The sequence below is a fragment of the Varroa jacobsoni genome, unplaced genomic scaffold (genome assembly GCF_002532875.2).
Source record: "Varroa jacobsoni isolate VJ856 unplaced genomic scaffold, vjacob_1.0 scaffold_1237, whole genome shotgun sequence".
Lineage (NCBI taxonomy): Eukaryota > Metazoa > Arthropoda > Arachnida > Mesostigmata > Varroidae > Varroa > Varroa jacobsoni.
In genome coordinates this window covers 113,051-123,144 of record NW_019214139.1, presented here as the reverse complement: position 1 = coordinate 123,144, position 10,094 = coordinate 113,051, and the positions used below count along the sequence as shown (strand labels likewise).

General features: G+C 40.0%; 1 long non-coding RNA gene across 1 annotated transcript; it reads left to right on the top strand.

Annotated features, from left to right (window-relative positions):
* The first annotated feature begins 4,598 nt into the window (after positions 1-4,598).
* Positions 4,599-5,483, top strand: LOC147752471 (uncharacterized). Its single transcript, XR_015313995.1, has 2 exons — positions 4,599-4,793; positions 5,206-5,483. It is a non-coding gene; the product is annotated as an uncharacterized LOC147752471 (long non-coding RNA).
* The last annotated feature ends 4,611 nt before the right edge of the window (positions 5,484-10,094 follow it).

The window sequence follows — 10,094 nt, the reverse complement described above, 5'->3', positions numbered from 1 at the left end:
ATGTACATGTATATACGCCAACTAAACTAAGATAGCTTTCGACTGGTTCCTGCATTTCTAAGAAATCAATGCCTTTCATGAAAGCTCGTGCCAGTGGTCATCTGGGGGAAACGCTGCTTCGCTATGGTAAACTTAAGGGAAGCTTAGGCATCGTCGGAGGCCCGCTGGGACAACCTGCTTCTTCGATTACTTCAAATCAACAGCAGGCGGAACAGCAAGCATGTGACTGGCGAAAAACGTACTCCAGCACAGCTCAACGCAAAACGATCTTTATGTAATTATATAATAGCAGTAGTTGTTTATGTTGTTATTTCGCTATGTACCTTCTTGCTTCGTATGCCTCGTCAAGGTTCTGACCAATATCGATGTACTCCGCACGTAAGAATTTGTATAAAACACGGGGTAGCTATTCCTACACTTCGGAGAAGCGTATGTTTCTTGTTAAAAACCGATTTTGTTGTTTAGAGTAGATAGACACAATTATATCAAGTATTAGAACGGCAAAGTAAAGCAGTCCACGATAGATCGTTTGTTACAAAGACGAGCACTCTACTCTATCGAGTTCAACGATTTTCACTGATCAATAAAATAAAAATACGTCATAAAAATCATACGTCACTTATTTTTCTGACCCATCACTGACAGATTACATCTGAAAAGTCGTTTATCGGACGTTATCGGCCAGGTAGCGTATTAATATCAATTACGAGCGAGGAACTGTCATAAATCTGGGAACCTGTCTGATTATATTTAGAAGCTCTCCCACATCAGATCCATATAAGAGATGCTAGCAATAGGCAAAATAAGCCCGCAAATGACGGCGGTCTCATGCGATCATATACAATCCGATTCTGCGCAATAAGGCTAAATGAAGTGAGATTCTTTATGCTGATGAAGTACGTTCTATTATATGATGACTAAATTAGCGTTGGTAATAAAATAGGGCACAGGATCGTGCTGGGTTGGGAGTTTGCGTGGAAACATAAATATATTTCACTCGTTATGGCTCTGCTTCTTAAATCTGCGCCGCTGTGAATTGGTGTCCTTATTGAACCGCAATAGACTTCAACATAGATTTGTATATAGGATGAGGTGCGTTCTATACAATACGAACTCATCTTCAATATTAATCTAAGCGAACGTTCGAATCGTGTCACTTCAACGTATATTGTCGAGCTATTCTTCAAATAGGAATTACTATTATTGCATAAAGCTATAAATTGAGTTGACTGGCTTATTTCAGTTTGACCGCGCTTATAACAATTAATTTATGACTCAACGTCGTGTGCGAGCCGTTTCGAAATACTGCTAAGTGCTCCAATGTACTTCTTTGGACAATGAGGACGCTATATTTTCATAGATATAGGCCATTAGAAAGCTCGATGAAGGAGTCGGTTTCTTCGGTACAATGCCTCATTATATAAATAGTTAAACTTGAACAATATCCAAATAACTAAGGAGAACTAATAGAAACGTTAACATCCTAGTTAAACTGGGTTAGCAGGGTACTATTAAAAGTACAAAGCGAATCAATATCATCACAATAAACAATATGCGTTTTGGTATCAGCGTTATTTCACAACCGGATGCAGATTATAGGAGTTCCGTTGTATTACGTCCCAAGTTCCGAACGATTTAAAATCATCACAATATAGTTTGTGACTGATACTCGCAGGGAACACATATTTGGAATCAAGTATAAATACGTCATATAAGTAGTAGGAACCTGTGTCCTAAGGTCTAATTTGTCAGCGAAGTGATCTCTCAGCTGTGAAGTTATGACCTGTCTTCTTAATAGAGTTAAAAATCGTTGAAATGAATCCTCGGCGGGTTTTCAGCAAAATCTAAGTGTACATTATGTGAGCATTGCCCGGTTCGGTATTACTAGCATTAAAGTGAATGTGTTTTTAGTGGAGCCATCTATGTGCATCACATAACAGTCAAACCGACTAGCAGGCTTCTGCGCATGATTAACTTTTGAATCACAGACTTCTATGTAACAGCACCCGGCCTCGAGTTCTTTCTGTGTACAGGCATCAAAGAAGAAACAACACAGGTTTATAGGTGCTACGAACAAAACATGAAGGAATCCTGGACGAGGCAAGTTTTCAATAACTGATCGGGCAACCCCATCAAGTGTAAGGTTATACGTGAACAGAAAACGGTTTAATTCGTTGTCCTTAAACTAATTGTTTTGAAAAGCCATGGTCCTGATCGAATAATCAGTTACTCTATACGTCAGTATATTTAGAGTCAGCAGCGACCAAGGATTTTCGCAACAAAGATCCATGAAAACATTTAAAGGCTATTTCACACTTATGGCTCTCACTGACAAGTAAGCATTAACGATAGTGCTGTATTTCTACTATTTCAAGTTCCAAACTTCACACGTCGCCTATCTAGACTGGTCTACTGTTGTTGTACTATTTTTCATCAGTGGCAATTCTGTGCGCGATTACATAGGATATGTTAAAAGTTGCTTATCTAAAATTGTCCTCACCTGTGCTACCCGGCTAAGTGTGCCGACTGGAACATGGGGGGTCGTGTGTGAAGGTAAAAGGAGATCAGAAATGCTTGAGAGTATCTGCCAAAACTAACTTACTTTAGTTCCTTAGAATCGATTATCTCGATTTTAACTACGAACCATGCTCCGGACGGCGCTGTGAAGTGAATCACAACACTTGCAAAAAAAACTAACCATCTTAGGTTCTGAGCAGCTGCGAATTGACACTATCCTGAGTTGCTTGCAGGCAAAGTGGAATGTCTAAAAGACAGAAAGGTAAGCGAACCCGGTGGAAGTGCTGTTGCCGACAACTTCATTACCATGTGCATATTGTTATTGACAGGCTCGAGGCGACATAATTTCGTCGGGAAGTGAAGAGACATTTTTACGGCAACTTCCTATAGATACAAAAATTGTTATAGTCCGAGCCACCCTGCACGTAGACAGCTCAGAGAACCTGAAGCTTCTGAAACATAAAAAGTATGAATGGCGACTGTGGTTCGAATCAACGTGCAACGGAAAAAAAAGTTTTGAAAAAGCAAAGAAATAATTTTTTAAAAGTCGAAGGTAGTTTTAGCCGCAAACTCATAGCATTTCAATCCCGCGGAAAAGCTAACCCACTTATTGGATAGCCTAATATTTCATTCAGTTAAAACAAATACAAATTGCAGGCCTTGTGCAGCCGAAATACAGCTCCTGTAGTATCATTCACAAAAATACCAATGAATAGTCCACATAATTATGTCGTATATACAGTGTGATTAAGCCATATTTTCGGTGAATGACAATACTGAGTAAACCTTTACATCTTTCAAGCAATCACTCTATTTATTTTGACTCTTTATTCTGTCCCATTTAATAAGTACACTATGAACGTGCTTGCGGTTTGGGTCTGATGAATCGAGGCGTCATTTAGCCTATGTTGTCTCCATGTCGTTCAAATCGGAATATCGTTGACAGCTTTGGAAAACATATGCAGCCACCTCCATTGTACGTGAAATAAAAGTGAACTCATTAAGCAAACATGGTAGGGCAGATTCCCTTGCTCAGTTCAGCTGCTGACTCTGTTCCACTGTCCTGATGAGGCCTTTGGGTAAAGGGGCATCTGTTGGCCCCGTGATATATGGCAAACGCCAATGACTACGGTGCAAAGACCTTCGATTTGTTTTTTTCTATTAGCTGCATTTGAACCCTATGTATTTGGTAAAAATCTAATTCTACCTCTGCGCGGTGCTTCTTTAAATCAGACCCGACTGTAGCTACACACAATTCCCCCGCTTTGTCTTGCTTGTTATTACTATTTTGCTTTTGCGCCTGGACTCGTGCCGCACACAATGTGGTGCTGCAGAAGCAGAAGAGGCCTCTAGATAGGAACGTACAGAGCGTCCTACATAGCTCTGTGTGCATAAAACGTAACATTGATTGACAGATCGGTGCTTAGAAGAGGAACATGGCCAGAAATATTTGATCAGATTTTCATCACATAAAAAACAAATAGTAAGCTTTAAAAAATAGGGACGACAAGTCTGAAAAGCGAGCCCAGAGTCTTTCACTATTCGAAGAGCCGTTTAATTAAGTTACATTTTCAGAAATTAAAAATCAGAAGAAAAACCTATTGTTACATTGGTTGTAAAAGAAGAAAACAGCTGAAATCTAAACGGTGATTCGTCACAATGAACAATCCGAAGAAGCTGGAGGAACTTCTATAATTTAGTAGCCGAATGGTCCGCAGAATCCAAGTAAGAAACACTATATTCGATTTCTAGGCTGCTCTTCTGCACTTTTCCGAAACTAACTCAACGTATGGTCAATTATCTCTATACTTACCTTCAAATGCCAGAATATGAAATCGTGTATTATTGTGAAGCGAATAGGTGCCCACGTTGATCTTTAGCATATGCACGGTGAATATAATATTTTTTTTTTGATGAAAATGAGAGCTCTTAGCGGTTCGAAAAAGATCATTATAATATTCACAACAAAATATCCGGCAATCATAATTGCATTACATAAAAAGCACAGTGCTTTACAAGTTCTTAAAACTTGAAGAAACAGTGACTCGTGATCGTGGCTGAGCCTAACTTCTTCTAACTGTTCTTGCAGTCCAGTTGAACATCAGATCCGTAATTAGGGGATATGGGACTATGAAATACTACTGTCCACTAAGAGAAACCAGCGCAATTGTAGCAGTTAAATCATTTGAAACTAAAGTTCCCCCTCCACGGCAACGTACAGTTTATGAATGGCGCCAGCAGATTCAAGTTCATCAAGGGGACACTTGAGATTTATAGTAAGTACTTCGGCTAAATAACCCAAGTACTATAAATTTGAGTTAACAAATTTTCATTCTATCAGTGCTGCACTTGATAATGAAACTTACAGCAGTTGCATCAAATTTGAGGATAATTTCGTAACATGAAAATAAAACGATTTACGAAAACAACCACGCGTATCAGGTCGCTTAGTGTGGTATAGTGTATTTCCATATACCTATTAAACAAAAGAGCAGAAGATGCAGATTAAAAATTGGAAGAATATCAATATCCCAACAATAAAAGTATTTGATGAATGTGAAAAAGAATCCCACGATAGAAGTGTTTACTTTACTTACTAAAGAACTTACTTACTTACTAAATGTCTCTATGTTAGTATCCAAACCACCAAGAGAAAAAACATTCTTGCCTATCTTTATGACTTCGCAGAGCTCGACTAAGGATTCGGTTGGGTACCGGGGTACTCTAGAGGTTCGGCTAGAATCAGTCATGTACCGTTCCAATCAATGGAGCACGCTATGGCTGATAGACAGTTTCAAATCCAGCAAATTTCGGAGAAATCAAAATCTCGACTTTGGAGCTGACTGCTACAGACACAAATAGATCACTTACATGCTCATTCATGTTAAATTCATAACAGGATACGAGGAGAGTTTTAGGGAAGGAATAACATTGATAGCATGCTTCCTTAATGATGACTTCCTTAATGACAGTGTTTTGTTTTTAAGTAACACACTCACAGACCATAAAAAAAAAACAATGAAAATAGTTACGAATCTACAGATGACGATAGTGCGATTGGTCACTTAAAATTCGATGCTTTTTGACTAAATGGCTGTTTTTGGCGATGTTTTGTCAATTAACGTTCATATTAATACCCGAAATTATTGGGTCCTCTGGTAAATGAATTGGAATTATTCGTCTCTTAGTCAGATAGTTACGGCGTGTCTGGCGGACAAACAAAGCATTAAACAAAATGTCTGGCTTTCACCTTATACAAATCGAGTGGTTCTTACGCAAAGTAGTTTGCGTGCCACACTTTCAAACACTTGTCCATCTAGAAGAAAAACAAAAAACTAGAGTCCTTTTACTCATCGTTAGTCAGCCCCAAATTAATCAGCGGCTAGAGCTAGCATTGAGAGTGTGCAAAAGCCGGTCTCTAAAAAGTGATATATAATTCATCATTAAATGGAAAAAAAACTCACCATTTCAGCTCGTTTACACTAACTATAAAAGCAGCGACAGACATCAAAACAAATGGAATGATCCGCTGCGCAAATTCGATTTGAGCGTCGTTGAAGAATACTACTTTGCCACTATTATCTCTGCTCGTCTTGTTGGAGTCAGTTAGATGCGCCCAAGCTAGTTTAATAACTATACCTCTCTAATAACAACGTATGTGGAGCGGTACGCAGTTTACGAAAAAAAAAAAAAAAGTAAAAAAACGTTTGACTATAGGAAGCGTTTCACTAGACACTTTTACTTTTATTTCTGCCATATTTTGTAGCTAAAATCGCAATGGCTCGTCCTGTTCGCACTGTCAAATACGCCCTATAGTTCCTATCGTGTTCGCTGCTATCTTTTGCCTAAGAAGAACCGAGTGGAGTATCAGCCGATTGTACAGACCAATGTAAGTATGATGCTTTTACGAAGTCCAGAACGAAAAAGAGAGATAAAAAAGAAAAAAGAGAGGATGACGCGGGAATTGCAATTGCGAGACACGCCACACCGGCGGTAAGGGACCACAGCCAACAACAGGCTTTGACAGCTCGTTCCATTCAAGGACAAGCTGCGTGCCTGGCCGTTCGTTTTTCGGTCCACGCCCGAAATATGATGTGGTTGAGCGCCGCGTGACATGAATAACATTCCATTGTTCGAAGCGCGCGTGACGGACAATGAGCGCTGGAACAGAAGACAGACCCTGGAGCAGACACTATGAACGTGCTCCCTCGCGGCTGACGGGACGCAGCCTGTCGCGATGCTGATATTTAACTAGTGGCAACAGAGAGCCACCAGTGTCATATGAGGACGATATGTGATGCGAAGGCAGACTTTTATCTACCTTACCCCTTTTCCCCAGGCAGATCGGGCTGCAAGCTAGGTCGATTTTGTCTTGCTAGTCGCAGATCGTTTTTCTAGCTCTTCATCGAAGCTATTGAATTATCCAGTATCGTCAGTATCCTCCAGCTGGGACAGGCTGTGAATTAAACGAACCGCTGATTCGAGCACTGTGGACAACGGGGGTTCGAACTCGCAGATTTGGGATCCTGGTACGTAAAGCAAGAAGCAAATGATAGTGGTTAGTGTTTGTTAGACTTCACGGCTCCGTTGCATTCTCCTACTCTCCTCTGAGAGACGCGCTTCTTATTTTATTTGAATCAGCACTTTGATTCCATTATAAAAGAAAAAGACGCCGAACCTTTAAAGATTTGCGCCGGCTCGTTGGATTCAAGATGTACGTGCGATGGTCTTGTATAAAACTTATGGTTTATATGTCCCAGCTTTTATTGAGTAGACAGAACGGAAACACAATTGGCTCTCATTCAGAGTAATTGTTCTAAATATGTTTATGTTCGTCTTAAAAGTAAACGGTCAGGGACCCCAAGGGCATTGTATGTCGAGTGCTTGTCCGATATCAACATATATTACACATTACGATTTTTATGTACGACGAGCCCCAAGAGTTTAGTTTTGTACTCGAACACTGGCCTGAGGGTAACTCATTCACGTTTAAACCCCAACCCGTTTCCATTCTTCTGGCAGTTCAGCCACGCATTCACAGGTCTCACAAGCGCTGGCAGTCAGTAGTATAAGTACATTTTTAGGACAAATGGACAAGAGTAATTGACGTAGTCTTTCAATACCGCTTGTCTAGCTAGTCCCAGGCAGAATCTTTCTTCCGTCGCCAACCTGCACGTAATCAATAAGCAAAGCCTTAAGGTTGTATCGCGGAAACCTTGCTGTAGGATGGTAAATTTCCCCAGGTAGAATTTCAAAAACCTTGCTAACAGGCCAATATTTCTAAAATCAATTTCATAAGCTATCGATTCTCATTCCCTGCTCGGAAGGTAACCTTCTCAAATTCTGTGGCGAATGTCCTAATTGGAACAGGCTGCGCCAAGGGCATGCAAAAGGTTATTCAGTAGAGGAATACGAGTACCTGCGTTTCGCAAATACTTATGTGCTTACGTTCTCTAAAAGGTTTTTATAGCACATCGGTGTGTTTTTATATAGATGCATACACCAAAAGAGTGCGAAAAACAAACCTACAGCCTTTTCGGATAACCTGTCGACACACAAGAACTGCTGCGATATGATTAGACCCATTTTTTGTGCACTCAGGTACGACCGTGTAGAATATTCATTGCAGCAATTTGGTAAAAAACGTCGTGAAAGCACACACATGCCTAAAGTTATGGGCCCCAGCTTGAAAAAGCAAGCCCTTTCGTTCGATATACTGGAAGAACATGTGCTTAGGTACTGGTAACTAAATTCTGTACATTTATTCAAGTCAACTAACAGTAGCTCAGTTAGAGCTTGTTAAGTTCGTGTTGAAAAATATCAGCGTGATTAAATTTTTTTCTAAGAGGCGATTTACTATCAATCACACAAAGACTATGTATATAGAAACAGAAACTGATTTACCCAACTCAGTCAGGTGAGCCGGAAACGATCCGAAGGTGGCACAACTTAGGGCACACGCATACAGTGACCTCTGTTGGGGATGGTCATTCACTATTATCCCTATGTTTCGGGTCTTACGTCCGGTATCGCCGTTGGGCATTCAGGCAGACGGTTGGTTGGGTCACAGCATGAAACGAAATAAGTCTATCTCCGGATTAGCACCTAGATCACAACATCGTACTTCTAAAGTTTGGCATGCAAATACGTTACTCACTAAATTACCATAGCAACGTTATTTAGAGTTACCCTCTGAGCGCCTAATAGCAGTTAATTGTTCGGCCTAACAATTTTTAACATCGAAATTGATTATCTACGTGTTCGGAGCCTGTTGGTACACTCGCAGTGGGCCTAAAGTCCACGACACGCCGTGAAGTAATTTGCCTTTAGAAAGTGTGATGACGTTTATATCGGTGACAAATAATTCCATTGTCAGTCAGTACTTAGGACAAAATTACGATCACTCAATTCTTTGTATAGATGGGGCGTAAACTCGAAATAAAATGCCTTCGAGTTCGGCAGAGTCCCAAGCTCGCTACCGTAAACATCAACTGTAAGAAGAACAAAATATCGAAAGTTCAATTGAATAGTCGAAATAAATAAAGATTTCAACAGGACTAGCTTAGTAGAGCAAGGCTGACGGTTTAGCATGTCTAATATGCTTCTACCATTCCTTTGTAAAGCACTTGCGTGCTCTGTAAGGAAAGTAGTTGATCAGCTCTGAAAACGCTGGGGCAGTCTATGAAGAATTGCCATATATCTGTTCACATAAAAGCCATGACGAAGCAATATCCTTCCAGCAAATGATTATGTTCTAGAAGCTAAATTCATTAAGCATGTCCTGTAATAGATAATAGGCGCTAATAATACGAGGAAAAAGCGGCTGGCAAACCATTTGACCTTTCCCCCGACAAACAATTCCGTCATTAGATGGGTCGTCATAGTCTGTGAATGGAAAATTTAACATAAATACAAGTCAATTTGCACGATGCAGAATGAAAGGATCACGTAGATGATAACAGCAACTCAAAAACGTCAGGTATTTATCGAAGTGTTTATCTGTATAATTGAATAGCAACCAAGGAAAAATTGGACTATGCACAGATAACGCCCCACTACTTAGCACCAGTCCATCTAGTGAATTTAGGGCTTAAAGCCTCTTCAGAAACAACAAATATTTGCCCCTAGACCCTCTGCTCGCATCTATTGTAATTTGTTCAAGCTTACTGAAAGGGGGATGGACTTCTTTTTCTAACTTTTCATTCAGTGAATCAAGGTGCTCTCATGGGATTTTTTTATATAATGTATATACATTTGCATATAGTATGCGCTCCCTTGCACTCGTTAACGATTTTACTATGAAAACGGAGCGAATATCCGTTCTTATTATTAGGCGTATTTATACCCTTGGCGTACATATATTAAAAAAAGGATATATATCGTCATGGGAGCCCCCGTTGAATCTAAGGAGCCGATTCGATTATCTATCGGTGTAAAAATAGACCTCTACTTCTTGTGAGCATCAGCGCTATAGTAATCTTAGTTTATGGTCGCTATACAACAAATATCATCAAAAATATTTTTCGAAGGCTATAAGATCCATTTGTGGATTGGTTTTTGCGCCACATGATGTACCA